The sequence below is a fragment of the Peromyscus californicus genome, unplaced genomic scaffold, assembly GCF_007827085.1.
Source record: "Peromyscus californicus insignis strain IS unplaced genomic scaffold, ASM782708v3 Scaffold_13__1_contigs__length_99412109, whole genome shotgun sequence".
Classification (NCBI taxonomy): domain Eukaryota; kingdom Metazoa; phylum Chordata; class Mammalia; order Rodentia; family Cricetidae; genus Peromyscus; species Peromyscus californicus.
In genome coordinates, this window is record NW_026294424.1 from 70,401,224 (window position 1) to 70,425,232 (window position 24,009).

Consider the following 24,009-nt stretch of genomic DNA (forward strand, 5'->3'; position numbering starts at 1 on the left):
CTGACTGTGCAATGCCAAGCAAACCAGCGCTCTCTCTCTCTCTCTCTCTCTCTCTCTCTCTCTCTCTCTCTCTCTCTCTCTCTCTCTCTCTCACACACACACACACACACACACACACACACACACACACACACACACACACTCACCACTTAGCCTGTGTTTCCAGCCCGTGACATGGAAAATCCCCCTGAACTCTGTGATCAGGAATAGTGTAAACCTTCTAGCATACCACGTGGAGAGAGGTTGGTAGTTGACTAGTGTTATGATTTATGGAGGAAATAGCACTCACTCTCACTACCACCGTCTCCATTTCATGCAGGCATGTTTTGAAATACCACTGGGAATTTACCATCAATGAAAGTGTCTAAAGGCTTCCGGATCCATTCTTGTTTCATCCTGAGTGGCTGGAGATGGGCAACAAAGTTCTAACAAGTCCCACTTGGTGTGTGCAGGAACATAAAATAGGGTTTCTATTGAACAGTTCTAGAATGGTCTCCTTCCATCTCTCTCCTAATAACTGGATGCTACATAATACTTTGAATATTGCTCTAGAGAAAGAGCCTCTGAAAAACTGGGTAGAGGGAAGTAGAGGATCCCTCTGTAGTCTGAGCTGGCTGGGATGAGTTGCCTGTGTGACCTGGTGGCTGGGTCTAAGGTCAGGAAGAAGAAACCGGGGCTCTCCCACCTAGCATCATTTCTAGAGTATAGGATAAAAATTGCTACCAGCTTCACTGACTCTCCCAACTTCCAGACATCTGTGGTGATATATTATGTCCCCAATATGTTATACACTCTAAAAAAAAGCTTATATGAGAATCAGAGGAAAAAGCTAGCTACTATATTAAGCATAGAAGTCAGGCAGTGGTAGCACATACCTTTAATCCTAGCTTTCAGGAGGCAGAGATTCATCTGGATCTCTGTGAGTTCAATGCCACACTGGGAACAGAGCCAGGCGTGGTGGCACACGCACTAACTAACCATAGAGGTCTGGAGGTCTGTACAGACAGACAGGAAGTGATGTAGCTGGGCAGAGAGATGAAGTGAGATGCAGAACAGAAAGGCGTATAGCCATGGGTATACAGGAAGTAGGTCTCTTTGGCTGAGGATTTCCAAGTGGTAAGAACATGACTGGCTTCTTTCTGCTTTTCTGATCTCTCAGTTTTCACCCCAATGTCTGGCTCCATGTTTTTTATTAATAAGACCGTTTAGTAATTCGTCATCATTTGAAAAGTACAAAAAATACCAAGAGGGCTACAAACACAGCTCAGTGGTCCAATGCTTGCCCACTTACCCAGTGTATGTCAGGTCATAGGCTCCATCTCCAGCATTTCGCAAGCAAACAAGCAAACTGGATTTCTTCTAGCCCAGACAGGACGTTTATATTGACAATAAAACATGTACAAAAAGGTAAACATAATACTTTCTTAAAGTTATACTCCTAATTAGAAGTTTTAGAGTTAAACCCCAACAAAGCTACTAAGCATGTTCTAAGACTCAAGTTTAATAAAACTTCCTTCTTTCTGTAATTACGAAGTGGGGGATTTTGGTCCTTAATTAAACAAGATGCTCAAAGCCGGAGTTGAGCAGCAGCTCTGGTTTTGGTGGCACCAGAAACTCCATTTCATCACTTTGGTGGCTCTCAGCCCATTTTTGCTCACAATGCTTTCTCATTTTTATTTAGCAAGAGTGACTGTCACTTAGACAAGGATCTGTGTGGATAGTTTCTGACTTTGGTATCTTAATGAGATGTGTGGCCACTTTTCTTAATGTTTTTCAAATATTTCTTAATTTATCCAAGCAGGAAATAATATCAGAATGCATGTATGTGTGTAGTGCTCTGCACACACACAGGTAAACTGGAAACCAACACATCGTGAAGTAATTCTCCCCCTGCTTTGTATTCCGTTTTCATCTCTGGCTTAAGGAGAATATTGGCCAAAACCCACTAGATAGATTGCCAAGTCCACTGAGTTCTCCTTAGTCTAAAAACCCATCTCTCCTCCCCGGGTTTCACACGCTCACCCTAACACACACACACACATACACACACACAGTGCCTTGGACATCGTTACTGCCACAGCTCACCCTAACACACACACACACACACACACACACACACACACACAGTGCCTTGGACATCGTCACTGCCACAGCTCACCCTAACACACACACACACACACACACACACACACACACACACACACACACACACACTCTGCCTTGGTCCTCATCACTGCCGACAAACTCTGGACCGAGTAGAGAGAAGCTCACCAGCTGCTAGTGAGAATTCCCCCGCTTCTCCAGCAAGGCACCGTAAAATATCTCATGAAAGACCAGAATAATGAGTGCTTTGTGAGTTGTGGAAAGCAGTGTAGCCACCTCCTAAGGTGTTGAGCACTAGCTGGCATCTGGAGTTCTGGAATTACTGTGGTGTGCTAGTGCCGGCTCAGGGCTCGGTACAGTTGGCTTCGGGAAATACACACGGACAGGCCTTCATACAGATCTGCCTTGCATACACTGGACGCCGGGGCTCTTGCGGGAGTAGCCCTGACGTGTGCACTCCATCAGTGGGCTGAGTCTGCTGTACAAGACTGGAAATTGTAGGATTCGTGGGCAGAACGGAAGCCCAGGCGAAGTGCATATTCCTGAATGTGCAAGTCAGCAAGCAGGGCAGACAAGCAAAGGCAGGGCTCGCACAGCTTGAATAGCCTGAAGCAGGATTGGCGCTGACTAAAGCTGCCTCTCTGTCACTGGCCCACAAGCCCAAGTATTTATGGCCCATCAGACTTTGTCCATAAAGGCTAAAAGGAGCCCTGAGTGGTTCTGTAAGCCCTGCTGTCTTAGCATGCCTGTCCTGGATCTTACTCTGTAGACCAGGCTGGCCTTGAACTCACAGAGATCTGCCTGCCTCTGCCTCCCGAGTGCTGGAATTAAAGGCGTGCGCCACCACTTCCCAGCCTTTAGTGTATGTTTAAAGGCACGTGTTTTAGTTTCTTTTATCATCGCAGTGCCAAAACCCTTATGAAAACCACTTAAGGGATAAGGGGTTTATTTTGTGTCCTGGTCGGAGGGTGCGTCCATCCTGGTGGGAAGAGGTGGGAACAGGAGTGGGAAGCAGCTGATCACATGGCGTTTCCAGGCAGGAAGCAGACAGAAATGAACACTCCACTCGCTCTCTCCTTTTTTTTTTCTTCTTTCTTTAGTCTAGGATCCCACCCTGTGGGGGTGGGGGGTGCTACCCACATTCAGGATGGGTCTCCTTCCAGCACTTCAGAAATATTGCCAGAGGTGTGTTTCCTAGGCAACTCCACATCCAGTCAAGTTGATATTGATGATGAACCATCACAGCAGGGCCACACAGTTGTCCAGGTTTTGAGGGTCACACCTTAGCTACCGTCAGCCTCACTGTATCAGGTCCAAGTGTAGCAATGAGATGACAGGGGACACACCTTTGAGTGCTAAGACTGTGACTCTCTTCTTGAAAAATCAGTATTTCCTTTCCTAGAATAAGGACCTGGATCCTAACACAAAGAAGTAATATTATATGACTCAGCCTTCTGCCAATTTGCAGATTATGCTATTGCCTTTCCCGGGTGCCAAAGTTCGTTTATTTTGCTGAAGAAGCACAATGCTTACAAAGCCAGCATAATCTAGAGACCAACCCGGGGTGGAGAAATCATAATGAATATAATAGATATTGTTTGAACGTACGAGTTGCAGGGGCAGACATCATCTAATCTCGCTCAGCTTTCTAAAGAATCAGGTCCTAGAGGCTGGCGCGATGGCTTAGCAGTTAAGAGCACTGGCTTCTCTTCCAGAGGACCAGGGTTCCATGCCCAGCACCCACATGGCAGCCAGAACTGTCTGTAACTCTTGTTCCAGGGGCTCCAACTCCCTTACACAGACACACATGCAGACAAAACACCAATGCACATAAAATAAAAATAAATAGATTTTTTAAAAAAGAAATGAAGAAATAGGTCCTAGAGTTGAAAGAAAAATAAAGATTTCTCCTTGCTGTTAAGAGAAAGTAAACAAAGTGTAGTTTCTGCTTTACTCTTGGAGTCAGTGGTGTGAAAACCAAAAACCAAATAGAAAGTACAAAACCAACCCCAAATCCCTAGCCAGATTTAGGTGACAAAAAAATTGAGGCATATGAAGCCCAGAAGGGACCTTGGTGGGGTCCGCTGTCATCAGTTTGGAATTCCTGTGGTCCGCCTGGGGGGCTTGGGCAGTGAAATATAAGCATTTTGAAGAAACCACCATCAGCATAGATCAAGATGTCATTTCGAAAGTGATTCCCAAGAGGAGAACAATGGACAGCCTGGAGTTTTCCTCCTTGACCTCACATGGACCAGTGGTTGCTCGTCAATGAGGTCTCTTTCCATCCAAGGAATGGGCGAACATTGAGATCATCAACCTTTCGAATCTCAGGCTTGGGGTCTCCTTTCCCACCAGTTTCTGAAGCACAGATCCATGGGAAAAGTCTACAGAACAGATAGTGCTTGGATGTTCTTTGTGTTCTTGAAGCCGGTCAGTGCTAGAGAAAATCTCTTACTGGAAAAGCTGTTGTGATAGCTAGCAATTGTCTGATAGAGAGTTTTGTTTCCAGTCTCTAGAACCTGCTTCTCTAGAAGTCTCATCGAGTTCCGAGAGGATAAATGCCTCCACTCGGAACACTGAACACAGAATTCCTCTACTGAAGTTGAGACTGTGTCATCTAGCCACTTTGGGCTCCTCATGCCTCTCAGTCAACAGGCAGAGAAGAGGTTACTATAATGATTACTGTATGGAAGCTGAGTTGCTGCCCCCTAAATGGTGGGATGAGGGAGAGTTCATAGAAGAGAGGTTCTCCTTCAGGACAACCTCTTTTGTTCTCCCAGTCTTGTGATCAAAGAAAACCAAGACAGCCCAGTTCAAGATGATCAATGGTTTCTCAGGAATGCAGGTGTGGGCCATCTCGCCAAACAGAGACCCAAGACTAGCTGAGGTCTCAGCCAAAGGCAAAGGGAGTCTATATTGCTAATTAGTACAAAAAGGAGTATATGTGAATATAAGGCTGCTGGGGAGTGTCTCAGTTAGGACTTCTATTGCTGTGAAGAGACGCCATGACCACCTCTTATAAAGGAAAACATTTAATTGGGGTGGTTTACAGTTTCAGAGGTTCAGTCCATTATCATCATGGTGGGACATGGCAGCATGCAGGCAGACATGGTGCTGGAGAAGGAGCCAAGAGTTCTACATCTGGATCAGAAAGCTGCAGGAAGAGAGGGAGACGCTGGACCTGGCTTGAGCATTTTAAACCTCAAAGAGTGACACACTTTCTCCCACAAGGCCACACCTCCTAATAGTGCCACTCCCTGGTGACCAAGCATTCAAATCTATGAGTCTATGAGGCCATTCTATTCAGACCACCACAGGGAGTGTGCTGCTGCGTATGCATGCATGTGGAGGCCTGATGTAAACCCCCGATGTTGTTACTCAGGAACTGTCCACCTTGCTTTAGAAAGGCAGGGTCTCTCACTGGGGTCTGGGTCTTGTTAATTAAGCCAGGTTGACTGGCCATTGAGCTTCTTCCTGTCTCCACCTACCAAGCTCTGGGAGTGCAAGCTTGGGCCACTAATACCCAGCTTTTTATGTAAGCTCCGGGAATTGAACTCGGGTCATCATGCTTATACAGCAAGAACTTTAGCAACTGAGCCACTCCCCAGCCTCTTCCTTCTTTTTTGCAGTACTGTGGATTGAACTTTGGGCCTTGTGCATGCTAGGAAAATGTTCTACCACTAAGATACAGCCCTTTAAAAAATCTCTTCTTTCATTAGGGTGGGTGCATGCATGTGGAGGTCAGAGGACAATTTGCAGGAGTCAATTCTCCCTTTCCATCACGTGGGTCCCATGGATCGAACTCTGGTCTTGGTGACAAGCACCTTTACCCACGGAGCCATCTTGTTGATCCATTCCTAGCCTTCTAACTTTTTACTTGGAGACAAGATCTTGCTAAGTTGCTCAGGATGGGCCTTAAACTTGTGATACTTTTGCCTCAGCCACCTGAATAGCTAGTATTACAGGTCTGCAACAGTTGCCCAGTCTTCTCTGTCTCATCCCTGAAGATGATGATGATGATGATGATGATGATGATGATAATGGTGATGGTGTTGTTGTTGATGATGATGATGATAATGATGTTGTTGTTGATGATGATGTTGTTGATGAAGAGGAGGATGTTGATAATGGATGATCATACTGTTGATGATGATAATGATGAAGTTGATGATGATGTTGTTGTTGACAATGATGTTGATGATATTGTTGTTGTTGATGATGATGATGATGTAGTTGGAATTTAAGTGACAAGGTATCAAAGGAGGCATGAGAGCACCCAAGGGCTTGGCATCTTGGTGGGGGGAGGATACAATGTTTTCAGATGTGGGTAAGATATCACATATAGGTTAGTGAGCATATTGCCTTTATTTTGAGATGCAGTTTTATTTTAGGAAATGAATATGGATGCCAAATTGAAAGGGGTGGAGCCTAATGATGATTTTGATGTGTCAACTAGGCTAATCTATTGTCACTGGTTATTTAATGTTGCTTACCAGAGCTGTGGACAACAGCTTCAGCCCGTGTCTGTGAATTGCATCCTGTCTTCTCTGATGGTTTCAGACCTGCTTAGTCAGGGTTGAGCCAGTTCTCTTCACACATCATATACAGAGATATGCATCTGCCTCTCTGTTTTCCTGCTGGTTTTATTCTCTGATTGAAGCCTCTCTTTGCAGATGTTGCCTTATCCATCAATTTGGCCAGCTGGGCCCAGAGCATATCCTGTAAGTGTGCAGTGTCTAGAGCTGCCATGGCATTCATGTGCTGCCTTGTATAGAGATGGCAGTCAGCTCTTCTGCCATTAACCTCCGTTCACAGGCCTATCACTGACTCACAAACACCCTCTGAAACTCAAATAGCAGAAACTGGCAGTGAGAGAAACTGCCACCCACACACCTTCTACTATGTGGGAGAGATGTATCCAAACACCGGGGCTTCACATTAGGAATCCTTTCTGCCTCTGTTACTATTTCTAAGTATCTGATTTCCCTTGTGAACAGTGAAACATATGTAAAAGGGCATTCTGACAAACCAACAAAAAACCACTAGAACTATTAAAACTTGATGTGCTTTTGAGGAATGAACAAGGCAAAAAATAGAAACAGCTGCCATTTTGGTCTGTCAGGCCTCGCCTAGGCCTGGGTAAGCACAAGCCATTTCATGGGATTACATTAAACATAGAGTTGTTCTGCAGCAATACATGTTACTAAAACAAAAATCAAGGTTGTAATGAAAAGCCTGCCACTGAATCCCAGGGTTTACACCTGTAGTCCCAGCACTCAGGAGGTGGAGGCAGAGGAAGTTACCGTGTGAGACCCTGTCTTGAAAATAACACACACACACACACACACACACACACACACACACACACACACACACAGAGCAAACTTTCTTGTCAGACTATCTTTTGTGGGACCACCAGCTCCCCAATAACGACACAGAGACTTAATATGAATTATGAAAGCTTGGCCTTAGCTTAGGCTTTTTTCAAACTAGTTCTTTTTGCTTGTTTGTTTTTTTGTTTTTTTGAGACAGGGTTTCTCTGTGTAGCTTTGCACCTTGGCCTCGAACTCACAGAGATCCGCCTGGCTCTGCCTCCCAAGTGCTGGGATTAAAGGCATGCACCACCACTGCCTGACATCTAACTAGCTCGCTCGTATAACTTAAATTAACCTGTGTCTTTTAATCTACATTCTGCCATGTGGCTCCATTACCTCTGTTCTGTATCGTATGTCTGAAATCTTCACTACTGGCTTCCTCCTCCTCTTCCTCTCTCCAGAAATCCCACCTATCCTCTCCTGCCTAGCTATTGGCCGTTCAGCTCTTTATTAAACCAGTCAGAAAGCACCTTAGGCAGAGACACATCTTTACGGTGTACACAAATATTCCACAACACACACACACACACACACACACACACACACACACACACACACACACAATATTGATCAGTGGCGATGACAGCTTCCTGGCTCTCTGTAAGTGAAATTTGGTATTTTCCCAAAATATTGTGTTGAATTATAAAATACTATCCCAGACTCAGTGCTAATAGTTAACATGTAAACTCTAACCCTAATTTTAATAGAAACCCAATTTTAAAATGTAGCACAATTGTATAGATGTAAATAAATGATTAAGAAATACCTAAATGCCTAAACAAAGCCAAATGTGGTAGCATAAAACTTTAATCTTAGCATTTGAGAGGTAGAGACAGGCAGATCTTTGTGAGTTCAAGACCAGCCTGATCTACATAACTAATGAGCTCCAAGACAGCCAGAACTACAGAATGAGACCCTCTAGAGTGAGATATATATATATATATATATATATATATATATATATATATATATATATATATATCACTTTTAAACATATGACCCTTTTTACACTGATGAAGTACTGGCATTGACTTGTGGCCTGGGGCTTTTGGGAGGGTTGCGATAAGGCAGTGGAAGGATGGTTGCCTGGGATTAGATGGAAACCTGCAACAACTCATAGGGATCTCCTCACAAAAGCAATGGCCTGAAGTGACTAGATGTTTGGGGTGTGAGGTTTTTATTCTTTTGTGAGTTTTGTCTTATTTCTACACCCCGAAGTCGAACGGGGGACAGTTTTCTGCACTCCACCCAGTGTGTCTTGTGGGTGAGATTGCATCTGTCAACGAGGGTTGAACAAATTTACATTTTCTCAAAGCAAGTGATACTGCAGGACTGATCAACAGCATAAAGGAATCCCTGCCTTTATCTGTGCTTCCAGTGTGCCAGAGGCCTTTGTAAAGCTGGTGCAAGTTCATGAATATGGATGTCTTCCAAAAATAGTGTGTTTGGTTATACAGCGCTGTCTTGAAGCATCTAAATATACCTCTCTGTGACTGGGGAAAACTGATCTCTAAAACACACGGCTCTAAAGGGGTAGGAACAGATGATCCGTATTATTGAGCATCGGGCGCTATACTGGATTCTGGGGGTGCAGAGAAGCAGTGGCATTCCCTGTTGGTTGTCCCTGGTCTCTCATTTGTTCTGGAGACCCCTGTCCTGTTCCAGGGGATCCCGATACTGTCCTTTCATCTTCTCAACATGGCACCAAGTACCTTCTTCCTTCCCCACTTCCCCTAGAAGAAGAGAAGATGCCCGTCTTTCCTCTTGGGACCTGACAAGCTGGGTCTTCAGCCCACCACTCCCTGAGAGTAGAACCCTAGTCCCTGATCTGCCACCTCATGGCCTCTGTGATGCAGAGTCCCAGTGACATGCTGCCAGCTCCTTCCTTGTGCCTAAAATATCCCGGGACTGTGGGGCCTGATACTAATGTGATGGCCGTGGGATGTCTGTACATCACAGGGTGTGTTCAGTTTTCTTTTCAAACTTGTAAGTTCCATCTCCAAAAACTGTTCCAACAGCCCCAGGGTAAGAAAAATTCCCCCAATTAGTAGAATCATGGAATTCAGATACCATATCTTAAGGTATCTTTTTATATGGCAATATTTGCAGAAGCTGACATAAAACATTAGGTTTATTTAACAAGTGAAGTCCAGAATATTTCTGTTAACTTTCCTGTTTACAAATGTGCATGGAGTATGCTTTGGAGTTTAGAAGAAAGAAGGTTGTAAGTGTGTGTGTGTGTGTGTGTGTGTGTGTGTGTGTGTGTGTGTGTGTGTGTGTAATGTAAGAATTCTCAAAGAAACTAAAAGACATAATGAAGTCTACCCATAGCTCAGTGGTAGACTATTTGCCTAGCATGCAGATGGTTGGGAGAGGGGTGTGGGAGGTAGAAGTGGGAAAGGGAGGAAGTAGGGAAGATTGATGAGGACTGTTCATCAAAATGAGTTCAGAGAAACCCACGGGAAGTAGTGCCTGTCATCCTAGCACTTGGGAGGCAGAGGCAGCAGGATCATCACAAGTTTGAGGCTGACCTGGGTTACACAGTAAAACTCTGTTAAAAAATGGGAGGAGTATCAGGAGGAGGAGCAGGAGGAGGAGGAGCAGGAGGAGGAGGAGGAGCAGGAGGAAGAGGAGGAGCAGGACGAGGAAGAGGAGGAGGAGGAGCAGAAGGAACAGGAGGAGGAGCAGGAGGAACAGGAGGAGGAGCAGGAGGAGGAGGAGGGGGAAGAGGGGGAGCAGGAGGAGGAGGAGGGGGAAGAGGGGGAGCAGGAGGAAGAGGAGGAGGAGGAGCAGGAGGAACAGGAGGAGGAGCAGGAAGAGGAGGAGGGGGAAGAGGGGGAGCAGGAGGAGGAGGAAGAGGGGGAGCAGGAGGAGGAGGAAGAGGGGGAGCAGGAGGAGGAGCAGGAGGAGGAGGAAGAGGGGGAGCAGGAGGAGGAGCAGGAGGAGGAGGAAGAGGGGGAGCAGGAGGAAAGAAAGCCAAGTTTCTTTAACCAAACCAGACTTCAGGATAAGCTTCCACATAAGCTCTGCATAGTTCCTGCTCTGGGAGAGCAGCGGTGATAACACATTAGGCTCTGAAAGCTCACTTCCCAGAGACGTGTGTTTCATCTTATGTTGCCTGGATTCTCAGATGTTCTGGCCTTACAAACCTGGTGTCGACTTCTGAGAACCTCAGATTAACACGTTTATGATGATGCTTAAACTGAATTGTGACATCCGTTTCTCAGTTGGAGGCATACCCTAGAACTCAGTGCAAAGAAGTTAGATGCTTTAATAATTTTAGGATTAGAAATGAACATAGGAGAATTTTACCCGTATGAAAAATGGAAAAGTAATCCTATTTGTTTGGCTTACCCGGTGATTTTTAATTTTTAGGATTATCTGCATAAACTAGTGATTATGAGATGCAGGCTTCTGGTGGCATATGATTATGTCCATGAAATAATGGATAATGAATACTTCTTTAAGTGAAAAAAAAACCCTAGAGTGATTATTGGATGGCGAAAATAAATTAATTTAATTCAGTACTTTGATAATGAAAATCACTGTGATCCTAAAGCAGCAGGTATGCATCTATAGGTTCTTTCATGCGGAAAATGATAGAAAATTGCCAAAATATTAAGAAAATGTGGCACCCTACTACTCACTGTGAATTCAATCTTAAAGCTAAAGATGGTGAGTATGTAGAGAGGCTGGAAGTAGATGTTGGTAAAAAATGAGACTGAGAAATGGACCCCAAATGGTCTTTGGGGCCCCCACATTTAATCCCTAGCTGTGTCTGTAGGCAGTGAATACACAAAGGTATTAGTAATTACAATTCTCCTTCCTCTTTTCCCAATTGTCCCATCTACCTAAGAATAGTAAGGTTTGGGCTGTACAATCCTCAGATGTCATCTCAAACATCGGCGTTGGAGAACTGTTGCTAAGCTCTGTTCTTAAGGTGGTGTACTGGGGACGTTTCATGTTAGCTTTGCGGGAGTGTACTGTGTTCTGCTGTATTGTTATAACTTTGTTCTTTCATGCCCCATCTGTACCATGAAAAATACTAACAATACTAACAATAGCAATTGCTATTTGCCAACAAAATAGCGGCTGTGCCCTTAAGCCAGTTGAGACTGTGGAGCCAACTTCTAATGTCCCTCGGAAGTCCTAGGTTTATTTGGTGGATGTTTATAGACATGTGTCCAGATGTATAGGAATAGTCCTTGTGGCAGGGAGTAGCAACTGTTTCATAACTAGTTTTTGGGAGGAGTAGGGGTAGGAAGTCTTATATTTGAACATACAAATTGGGGGGGATCAAATAAATAATATATAACGCCTGTTATGATTTAAAGAGTTTATACTCTATACCCATAAAGTCCCACCATCATAACTGCCTAAACATGAGCTGAGCAAGGACAACAGCAATAGACACTTACAATAGACAGCAGTAGACATGTTAATGTGGTTGGGGAACGCACAGGGCCTCAACCCTACACAAAGAACTATAAGCAACTAAGGAATGCTGAGTGGGAGAAATAGTCTTCCCCAGGAAAGAGTTCTCCAATACCAAATGGTTCACCCTGAAAATACACATACAAGTAACATTATACAGACTAAGCAGGTTCTATTTATGTATGTATTCATATATTTATGTATGTATTACATATGTAAGTATATGTAATAGGAATTAATGAAAAAGAGACTGAATTTAAAAGAGAGCAAGAGGGATATATGGGAGGGCCTGTAGGGAGGAAAGACTATGGGGACATGATGTAATCATATTTTAATCTCAAAAATAAAAGAAATAATTTTAAAAAGAATGTGTACACTATTAATGTCACTTTATGTTTTACTGTCTGAATGTAGGATAGACCTAAGTGTCATGACTAAATCTTTTCAAAAATTAATCTTAGAAGATTAACAAATATAACAGTAAAATAATTATAAGACAAACTTCTAAACTTAATATGTGAAGATATTTCTGATAGGAAGCATAGCATAAATTTTGGAAATGAGAATAGGGAGTTACTTTTTCCAACTGAGATGTCCTCAGACACCAAGGAGGCAGGAACTTGGGTGTCCTGTGTCCTCTAAAGAGAAGTTGTTGTTGTTAGGACTTGAGGTCTTTCTTTCTCCTTCTCAGAAGAGCTTACAGTCCAGTGGAGACTGGGGTTATATTTGACTGTTCCTTTCCTTCCATGATAATTACCTAAGGTATTGCTGAAGCAGCATTCCAGTCCTTGAGAAGTGTGCTGCCTGACGCTTGGACTTTGACAGGTCTTCCTCGGTGACGCCTGCACGTGTACTCTTGATAAACTGTGGTTTATCCTTTAAGGTGTAGCACAAAGCAACAGAGTGCTGCGTCCCAGCACTCCCTCAGTCGACTGTCCTATGGGAGCATCCTGCAGCAAGTCCATGCAGGGCTCCAGGTCAAGGTTACTGTGCTCCAGCGTCTTCTCCAGGCTGCCGTTTGTATACCCTTGCTTGTGTGTTCTATGCTCTGATCACCTCTTCAACAGTGTAATCAGAACAGCAAATACTTCCCCTGGTGGCTTTCAGAACAATAAACTGATGTTAAGGACCTCTGGCTGATTAAGTTAACCTGCTGCTTTCCTGTGAGAGTCACTTGTCCAAAGACTGTGTTTTGATTAGCTTCTCAATGTAAGGAACTCCCTTGGTTCCAGCTCACCTGAACATCACCAGATCCACCTTGACACCCCATCATGATATGATTGTCCCTTATTTACAAGTTCTAAGCATAATCTACACTTTTCTGCTTTGCTTGGAGAACTAGACTGTGGGCCGATGCTGAGGTCAGGATAGCCTAACTGGTGTTTTTAATTTGGGATATTATCTCTTGGGGTATATCTGATAGAAAAATCTGAGCTTAGAGATGTGTGTGTGTGTGTGTGTGTGTGTGTGTGTGTGTGTGTGTGTGTGTGTATGTGTTATAAAAAGATAAAGAAAGATAAAGCAAGAATTATGCCTTAAGGGTAAATGGAATATATTATAATTACTCACCATTTACTATGATGCTGCCCAACCTAAAAACAAGCTGTGACTTACCTGTCTTCAGCCTTATCATCCACTAGCGTCCTCAATGTCTACCTGAAGCTTTAAATTTGGGGGGGAATTTTACTCATGAGAGCAAAGCGGGTGTCAAGATTATCACTATCTTATCCGTTCCTGTATACATTGAAGACGTATAAATGCCTGAAATCAGATCCTCATAACTTTTTCCTAACCTTGTATTTTTTGAGACAGAGTCTCGCTGTGTAGCCCTGGCTGGCCTGGAACTCACTGTGTACATCAGTCTGGCTTCAAATTCACACGGACACTCCTTCTTCCCTCTGCATCCCAAATGCTGAGAGCAAAGGAATGTGCCATCACACCTGACTGCTTTACTGTTTTAAAATATGATCTATGTGTTGTACATTTCCCTCGTCTTACAAATCACATGTAGCCCTTTTTAAGGACAAAATGCCTAGCACACTGTGTACTGTGGACCAAGACCGCTGATCAATTATAACCCTTTCAAGTGTGTCTCATTTCAGGGCCCACTGAAGTTGAGGTCTGTTTGCCTCCTTGGCACCTTGGCTCGCAGTATGGAGTGAAATGGTTTGAACCACCACTTTCTCAGCTCAGTTTCATTTTTGCCCAGGCTATCTAGGAACTCAACTATACAGTCCAGGCTGATCTTGAACTCCAAGGAACACTCAGCTTCACCGTTGTTATGAAGTCTCAGTAAGGCCACAGCCGAGGCTCATCAGGAAAAATGCAGGGCTGACTTGTTACATCACTGACCTGCCTGTCCTACCCAGGTCGCCTATAGGAGGTTGTGGCCGCAGTGTTCTGGGGACTCTGTTAGCTTATGTGTTTCCCATGGGTATTTTCAATACGCATGGTGATCTTCTATGGTCCCTTCTCCTTAGAACCGCTCACTCTCACTCTAAGAATATGTTCCCTGGATCCCAAGCGAGTTATTTCATATCTGCTTCTCTGATCCGTCATGCACAGACGGGGGCACTAGTAATGTCTTGTAATGCCACCGAGCCGCTGTGGAGACTGATCTTTCTAGCAGGTCCTTGGAGCAGTGGCAGAGAAGTGAGAGAAACAGTTTGGTCATCAGACTACCCCATCAGTGACTCTGAGGTTCTCAAATAAACATGATAAACGGGGCTTTCCTGGTAGAGCAGGGTTTACACTTTCTGTACCGGAGTGAGGCGAAGGAATTTGTATCCAAAGGAACGGAGTGGAAGGTACTGCCGAAAATATCTTCAGCAAAGTTTGGCAGCAAGCCTCGGTCCCTAGTAGATGCGGTAATATATGGGGAGAGCTTTGTAGCAACTGCTTGGGGTCTCTTCATAGGAGAATTTCAAAGGAGACATGACGGATAAGCTGGGACTATATGGTCATGGGTGGCAATGGGGCAAAGTTTGTGCCAAGAGTTAACCATTACCCTCTGTATGTGACAAGGATAAAACAGACTGATTGAGGTTTTATATTATATACTTTTTAAGTCCCTATATGGTTTGGAGGCTTTTCTCAGCTTCTCCCAGAGAATGACCCTGACCATCAGCTTTGTTAAAGAAAGGAGGCCCCGCCCTCGGGTGGCATGTGTGTGGGTGCCCCAATGACCTTGCAGCCTGCAGCCTCTTCTTGATCTTCTAGAAGCCTGAGGGTCAAAAGGTGCACCATGCCGGTGGCTTATGCTCTGCCTCACGGTGCACCTTGGCGCCTGGGCGGCCCTGACGTTCACGGCTGCGGGCTTTGTCTATGGCTGCCCTTTGCCCTGGCTCTCTTGGCCAGGGGTGGCTGAGTGGTAATTTGTTCCCAGGTTCAGAGGCACAGCCCTATCAAACTGCAGCTGTGTGTTTATCTTGTAATTCACAGACAAGAAGAAGGGAGGCAAATTCCAGCCTTTTCAGAAGTTGTTTGGCAAAAAGAGAAAGAAGAGCACCCTGTTGTCTGGGGAGGAGGAATCGGCTGGGAGGCAGAGTCGCGCTCCCCAGAGCACCAGCAATGGGACCTTCTCTTCGGATGAGGAAACCCTGGAGAGCACTCTGAGGTAATAACGTGCCCTTTCCTTGTACACCCTGGCAGAGTCCCGGGATGAGAAAGGAGATCCCTGGAGGATGGGTTTGGGTTTGGGAGGGCAAGGGGCGGCGGCATCATACAGGTGTCCCACTTGGCCTGAGGCCGGCACCTGCTGTGCTGGGTGGAGAAGTCACCTTGACAGGGATTGAGCCTCCTCTCCTCTGCCCTCACTGCTGGGGTGGGGGGCAGCACCTCACTGGCTTGGCTCAACAAGGGTCCTCTGATTGAAGACCAAGTTCCTATGACCCATTATTTGGCGAAGAAAAGATACCCACAGTCTAGACCTTACACGCGAGGCAAGGATGTAGAGTATGGGTATGCCCCAGGACACCTCTGGCTGCTTTGGGACTGTGTCCTTCACAGAACTCTTAACCTGTACCTTTCCTCTCCTTCTCTTCCCCCTCCTTTATCTTTTCCCTGTCATCTTCCCCCCTCCCCCCTCCCTCTCTCCCCACCTCCTTCCCCCTCTTATAGGACACAGGTACTAAATCTGATCAAGAACCTTAAGATCAGAGCGTGGGGGGAGGGGGCGGGGCCTTTGTCACCTGAGTGCCGGGATGTGAGGCGACAGTTAGAGATGGCCAAACTCCTGAAAAGCATCCCTCTTGAGAAGCCATCCCAGCCCTCCGGTCTGATTTCTTCAGCCTTGCTGTGCTCATTAGCGTCTCTAGCCTGACTCAACGAAGAGCATATTACTTTCCATGGACATGGTTGCTTTGCCTGTTTCTTCGCGGGCTGGCTCATGAACTCAGGTTTTCCTCAGCCTCCTATTGAGTGGTGGCACCCCACTTACCTAACCTATGCCAAAGATAAAAATAAGGAAACTCAGCAGGGCGGTGGTGGCGCACGCCTTTAATCCCAGCACTCAGGAGGCAGAGGCAGGAGGATCTCTGAGTTCGAGGACAGCCCGGTCTACAGAGTGAGTTCCAGGAAAGGCACAAAGCTACACAGAGAAACCCTGTCTCAAAAAACCAAAATAATTAATAATAATAATAATAATAATAATAATAATAAGGAAATTCTAGTCGATAGTATTTGTGTTACAAAACCCTCAGACAGGCAGCACACGTTAAGCTGCGCAGTGTTCACCAACCGAATCTGTTAGTTCTGTCCACAGGCTTGTGTTTGTTTTCCACTGGTTTAACCGCATAAGACAATGGTCAGCTTCAATTGTAGCCCTTTAGAGTAATAAAACTCAGTGAAAGGAGAGGCCTTAGCTGGAAGGAAAGTATGGCAAACAGGAAGTATCCATGGAGTGTGGGCACCCCATGAAGTGGACCGTTGTCCGGCGGGGTCAGTCCGGATTTCGTTTCAGTTGCTAATGCTGTAAAGCATGAATGTGGATCTTCTTCACCTCGTAGCAGAACGAGGTACCAAGCTACTAAAGGGGGACCAAGACTCAGTGAAGTCACGTCCACAGAGCCCTCCTTTGGACAGAGAGTCCTCCGAAAACACTTCCTTTCTGCAGTAGACTGTGACTTTGCCGGTCCCTTGTGTCTTGGTGAATTGCTCTGGACTCTTACATGTTCTCTTCCCATTTAACTTCTGTGTTCCATTTACCTCGTGAGGGTTTTCCTGAAGGCTGTAAGAAATCTTGGGAAATTCCACACTGGGTCAAGCAGCTCCATTACTGTCTAGGTAATGTCATCGGTTCTTATTACTGACTTCTGTTCGGAAACCTCCACTTTTGCCTTGGGACATTTGTTTTGTTTTGTTTTTCGAGACAGAGTTTCTCTGTGTAGCCCTGGCTGTCCCAGAACTCGCTCTGTAGACCAGGCTAGCCTTGAACTCACAGAGATCCTCCTGCCTCTGCCTCCCGAGTGCTGAGATTAAAGGCATGTGCCACTACCACCTGATAGTAGAGGACATAATTTAGTTACATATTTGTTTATATAAATAAAAATACTTGTCTCCTAAGTAAAGAAGCTAAAAGGATGTTTGGACTATGGACTTTTAGTGTCTGTCTTTAAAATTAAAATAGTAATAAAGGGGGCTGGAGCAACCAATGGCTCAGCAGTTAAGAGCACTGACTGCTCTTCCAGAGGTCCTGAGTTCAATTCCCAGCAACCACATGGTGGCTCACAACCATCTATAGTGGGATCTGATGCTATTCTGGCATAAAGGTGTATATGCAGATAGAGGACTCACATACATAAAATAAATAAATCTCTAAAAAAAAAAACTGGTGTGAATAATGAGTTCCAGGCCAGCCAACGCTACATAGGGAGACCTGCCTCACAACAAGTGTTTCCCTTTTCTTCCAGGATATATTACATGAATGCCTTGCAGTGTAGTTGAAGTTCTGCTTGTTTACCGTATTTACAAATGGAAAAAAAATGAAAGAATGAAAAATAGTGCTTCCTAAAATTATTTTCAGTTTACTACTCAGTTGACAGACACACTACTGTACATTGCATAAAGATTTAGAAATGAAGCAGGGCGGTGGCACATGCCTTTAATCTCAGCACTCAAGAGGCAGAGGCAGGTGAATTTCTGTGAGTTCAAGTCCAGACTAGTCTGTACTGTGAGTCCCAGGACAGCCAAGGCTATGCAGAGAAACCCTGCCTCGAAAAAAACCAAAAAGAAAGAAAGAAAGAAAGAAAGAAAGAAAGAAAGAAGAAAAACTGCAGAATGATTTAGAAATGAATCTGTAGTTTTGTTTTGTTTTCCATTCCAAAAGTAGAAAGTTCTCATGGACACACAAACTCCAGATCCCATGGATATGATCTGGTTATAGGTTTAAAGCAGCTGATTTCAGTTCAGTGAAATCGGTTCAGTGTTGAGGGAGAGTATCCTGAATACTAGGGTTACCCTAAAAGCCTGGGAGGCTGACTCTATGTCTAGGGGCTTGGGGCCCAGGAGGGTAGGACTTAGTCAAGAAAGTTCCTGGACTTTAGCAGGTCGGACTCCGTCAGTAGTTCTAGAAATGTCTGCGGCTAAGAATAGCTCATTGATCTGTCCTCTGCCTGAAGTCAGCTGTTCCTCAAGGCTTTCAGGGCACTCTGCTCTTTCTGTAGCTCAGGGGCCTCCATGGCTCCTCGGCTACTGTTTTTAAATTATACATGCCTCTGCGAAAGTGAAGCTTAAACCGGGATGGTTTTGAGCAATTTAATAGCATTTCCTTCGTTAATTAAATACAATTGATAGTACATTTCTAAAAGTATGAGAAAATACACCTTACATGTCAGCATTTGATAGGCTGAGGCAGCGGGAATGCCGTGAGTTCAAGGGTAGCCTGAGCTACATTGTGAGTACCATCCAGGGCTACATAGCAACACCCTGTCTCAGAAACAGCAATAACAGAAAGTGGAAGAAATAAGTGTTACGTGTAGGAAGAGGGGAGAGCCATCTGGTAAATGCATTTGATATACACATATATCAGGAATTTTACTTAGGGCTTTACAGGGCTTTTACTGTGTTACGCACCGTGTGAGTTTCTAAGGAGAGGGATGTCATATGTAGCAGATTCCTTGGATCACAGACTCTTTTTTTTTTTTCATAGAGAATACCCAGTGGCATTTATTAAAGTCACCACTCAATAATAGCATTAACGTGTTTGCCATAGACGAACTCACGTAATACCACAACTCCCCAAGACTTCTCATTATTATCTCCGGTTTACCGGTGAGAAAGCTAAGGCTGGAGTGGTGTTCCCAACGTCCCGGCACTGGTAAATCCCTGAGCAGCTGCCAGCAGTAGACAGTGTGTTCTTAAATGGCCACTACTGCACTTTTCAGAGAGGCTGCTGCATTACCAGGGCCGTAGTGCCCTACTGGTCTTGGGTCTCTGGGCTCCACTGTCTGCCCGCTTCCTACTGCTGAATGAAAACTCTGCGGCCTCCATTTTCTCTGCTTCCAGCTCCTCCTGGATCCCTGACATCTGTGTTAGCAGGTCCAGCTGCGGCACTTAGAAGTGCCAGCTCTAAGCTAAAGGGTCTCCGGACACAGTGAACTCATGTCAGAATCAGAGCATTCAAGACAGGATTGAGGAATGAGGAGGCCCAAGAGGCCTCCTAACAACAGGCAGGACGTGGAAGAGCTGAGGGGCATGAACCAGTCAAGATAATGGCATAAGCAGAAACTTCAGTGCCAGAATGAATGTGGCAAGCTGGGTATGGTGGTGCACACACCCTAAAATCCCAGGATCCAAGGGGCTTGGGGAAGAGGATTGTGAGTTCGAGAGCAGCTTAGGCTACGTGGTGGGATTCTGTCAGAAAGAGGGCAAGGAAGGGACAACAGAGTGAGGGGGAAATTTCCATCTCTTTCTGTAGGCATGTGCTCACTGTACAGCACAAACAGGTCAAGATGTCACAAGCTAGCAAACAAAACCACAAACAGTATCCTTATGATTTAGGCCCCAATATCTTGCCTGTTTGAAAGACTAAAGCAGGCCAGCCTGGGTCACAAAGAAAGACTCTGTCCAAAAGAAGTCCTAAGGGATCCATATTCATAAAAATAATCTATAAGATTTCAGAGAAAAGTTGATCCAGGTTACAAGATACAGGGTTAGGGTTTTTGTGTATCCATTGAGTTCAAGGGATGCAAAAAACCCCATAGAATGAAAGAAAACACATGCAGATGATAGCTTATAGCTCTGATAAGATCCTCGTGTTAGGGGCAGGCAAAGATCTTTTACAATTCAATAATAAAAGGTCAAAAAGCTTTCTTAAAAAAAATAGGTAAAGAATTAATATAGACATTTCTTAGAAAGAGAGAGAGAGGGAAGAAAGGAAGGACGGAAAGAAGGAAGAAAGGAAGGAAAAAGAGAAAGAGAATGTTGTTAAAAATAAGCCCTACTTGTTCAACAAGGAAATATGTCACATACATGAGCTACAGCTCAAAGTTAGTTTTTTATTTTGTTTTGTTTTGTTTTTTTAAAAAAGTATTGGCAAGAACACGTAGCAGTTGGAACCTTCATCCCTTGGTGGTGAAAATATAAATTGATAAACGATTTAGGGCAGGGGCTTAGAGAAATGACTCAGTGCTGAAGAGCATGTACTGCTCTCCCAGAAGACCTGAGTTCAATTCCCAGCACCCACATCAAGGAGCTCACAACCACTGTGACTCCAGCTCCAGGGAATCCAATACCTCTGGCCCCCAAGGTGCTTGTACGCATGTGCATACATGTCTACATAGACAAGCATATATACAATTAAAAGAAAGAAAAATCTTGTTAAAGAAGGATTTATGGTAAGTTTGAGTCTTGATCTACTACCTGCATTTTGCAAACAGTGAAGCTGAGTATCAGACAGATGCTCGTGTTCCTAATGGTGGAGATGTGGCTGTAACCTCCATCTGCTACTTTGAAATGTTGTGGTTTTCATCTGAAGTAACCCCATCTCCATTTCCTTCCCTTAATTCCTCCTTGCTCCTCAGTTTTCTGTGGCTTCCCCAGGGAAACAAGCCCCATGGCTCCCCTTAATCTTATCAGCCTGTTAATTTTGCATAGCTGTGGCCAGACTCTTTGACAAAAGTAACTTACAGAATTGATTTCCTTTGGCTCATGACTTCAGAAGAGCTGGTCTATGGCTGCATGCACTTGCGTAGAATGTGCTGGCAGTGTGAGCACATGTCAGAAAAACACTGTTCACATCGTGGCAGACAGGAAACAAAGAGAAAGACAGGACAAGGCCAGGGACAAAACACCCCTAAGGACCCACACCTACGCTCTCCAGCTAAGTGCCACCTAAATTTTACAGAGGCTCTTGAAATACTGTCACCAAACAAAGACCAAGTCTACAACCCCTGAGCCCTTCTTATCAAAATCTAACGAAGTCTCCACCCAGTATTGTCCTCACATCTACTTCACCGTCCCTAAGTCTTAGGACCTACCATGCTTGTATTTCCAGCCCAGCACTGTGCCTGGCATAGTCTAGGCATTCCGTAATTGCTGAATGAATAAATGCATGAACACTGCATTTTTACTTTCCTGGTGATTTCCACTCCACAAGGCAGTAATCATATAATTCACCCTCTAGTTTCCCACTATGATGAAGTATTGGGGCCTTTGGGGGTCCAGCCCCTCGATAGTCCCCTCCCAGGGTCTGGGAAGAATCTACAACCAGCTGATAATTAATCTTTGATGAAAAGAAATGAATCTATGTACACGAAACTCCTTAGTCCATACACTTTATTATTCTGTGTCAGTTCTCTCTCTACAAGCTTCTATTCTGCTCTCATTTTTAGCTCATTTCTTGCCTGATTTCTCTCTACACTTATCTGCTGTCCCCTCTAGGTTCTATCTTAATTCCTTCATCTTAGTTCTGCCCCTTCTAGGTTCTCATCCATCTTGTTCTTTCCCCTATCAGCTCCTCTCCCATCTCCTTCTCTCTCATCTGTTTCTTCCTCATCTTGTTCTTCCCCATCTGGCTCTTCCTCATCTTCCATCTCGTTCCTCTAGTCCTCTCTTCTAGCCCTTCAGCCTAGTTCTTCCCTGTCTCAGTTTGTTCCTCTCAAGTTCTTACCCATCTAGTTCTTCCATTCTCTTTTCTCTTCTCCGTCCCCCTGTGCCCTGGGAGTCCCGGTATATATACACTTACAAGCAGTATTCCCTTAGCAGTGCAAAGCCAGGCTTCCAGGGTCAAACAGAGGGGTGATAAGAATCACATAGAGAGGCAGTAATTGTTAATTATCATTTGCAACCCAAAAGGTGACTAATGGGGAAATGAATTAACTAAAGGCTAAATTTGGGTAATATCTAAGAAGAGGGATCTTATGTGCTCAACTATAACTTTAAGCGTGATTGGTAGAGAATGTTAAGAATCTGTAAGTTGCTAGGTCAATGGGAGAAAATAAAACTGCCTTCTTTTTTCCTGTGGCTCCTATCTGTCCAAGCTATCTGCCGTTTTTCTGCAGGGTGGGGGAAGGTGTGCGCGGTCGCTAGGCAACCTGTGTACAGCTAGATGCCTCTGGTGATAGTTAAAGGGAGATCTGGAACTGGAGATAAGATTTGGGAAAGGAGGTAGTTGGCACATCTGCCAGGCCTTCTCAAACGGGTAGTCTGGACGCTTAAGTCTGTTCTTAGAGAGTACAGAGGTATCTCTGATAAGGTACTTTCATCCGTCTGGGGATGGACCTGGCCGGATGCTGCCAATGACGATAATTACAGGGAAGCTTGAACTGGGATTCTGGCTGTGCATAGCTGTCAGCTCACAAGGTTATCTAAATATTCCTTTAGTAGAGGGGATAAGGTGCCCAATAAATGATGGAAAAGCTACAATAGCACACAAGAAACTCATAGCAGGAAACGGCTGATCATCAAAGCAAGCTCCCACCAAATATCACCAGGGCTCCTTGAGCCTCAGCTTGACCTCTGGAAGGCCCTTGGCTACTTCCAGGTACTAGCTTTGTCATAATCAGCTGAAATCCTACTTTGTATATTTCTGCAGCTCGCAGCAATGAAGAGTACCATCATCACTGCTGGAAAAGAAAGAGTACACAGTGGGCATCATGAGACATGTCCCCAGTGAAATTTCAGCACAGCTCAGGGGTCCCTTGTTGTGTGTGTTTTCGGTCACTTGGCCTTGCCGGTTTCCAGAAATGATCAACTGTACTTGACCATATACCCTCTACCCATAGCGACTTGTGGCTAAATTAAACAGGAAATAGAGAAGTTTTTAAAAACTATTGAATGGAAATTCAAAACTGGCTAGATGTCGACCTGGGTTGTGTGTAAGTCTAGGGAAAAGGGTATTGGTGAAGCAGCAGCAGTAGCAGTTCTGAGCGAAGGAGCAGATGAGGAGGCAGAGTTGTCTTGTGAATGCAGGAGTTGTCACTCATGAGCTGGGTGACCTGAGGAAGCCAATCCCTTGATCTGCTAAACTAACATCCTGTCTCCCAGTATCATCATAAGGCCAAATATGCGCATGACCCTGTACAATCTGTTGTAAAGCGCTTTACAAACTCGTGGTAATGTTCCCAGAGGCAGAGACGCTGGCCCCGATGACTTGTGTTTTATTTCCAGAGCACAGACCTAGAGGAAATTGATAGGGAAAGAGGTTTTTCCACTGAGGCAACTGAGAAGTAGGCTAGGCAGCAGGGATGCCTGAGGAGTCCAGAGCTTGAGAGGCGTGCTGGAGGATTCTGTGTCCTGTGATTCAGGGACAATTAGACAACCCTGGAATACGTATGACATACCCTGTCTCTGTTGTAATGGACAGGCCATTTGGTCCACTATGGTCTGGTGAGCACCACACATTTTTACAGGATCCCAGAATCCAGGATGCATGTCAAAGATGCCACACCTGACGGAGTCTGGCTCCAGTCTTTCCCAGCAACTGTAGTTGGTTTGATGAGGATATTTAATTGCTCATTAGCATTTCATTTGAATGAGACTCATGGATCTGTTTAGAGAGAAAACTGCTGATCAATTGCAGTTGCTCCGTTGTCATGGAAACAAGCTGAAATTGGGCTGTAATTATATTTCCTTATGCCTGAAGTCATCGCTATAGTAA

General features: G+C 44.8%; 1 protein-coding gene across 3 annotated transcripts in view; it reads left to right on the forward strand.

The window, feature by feature from the left end:
- Positions 1-24,009, forward strand: part of Cracd (capping protein inhibiting regulator of actin dynamics) — a 123,154-nt gene that overhangs the window by 54,978 nt on the left and 44,167 nt on the right. For all 3 annotated transcript variants that reach the window (XM_052735223.1, XM_052735222.1, XM_052735220.1), the window contains exon 2: positions 15,354-15,528. The gene's annotated coding sequence lies outside the window, so the exon portion shown is untranslated. The remainder of the gene's footprint in view (positions 1-15,353; positions 15,529-24,009) is intronic.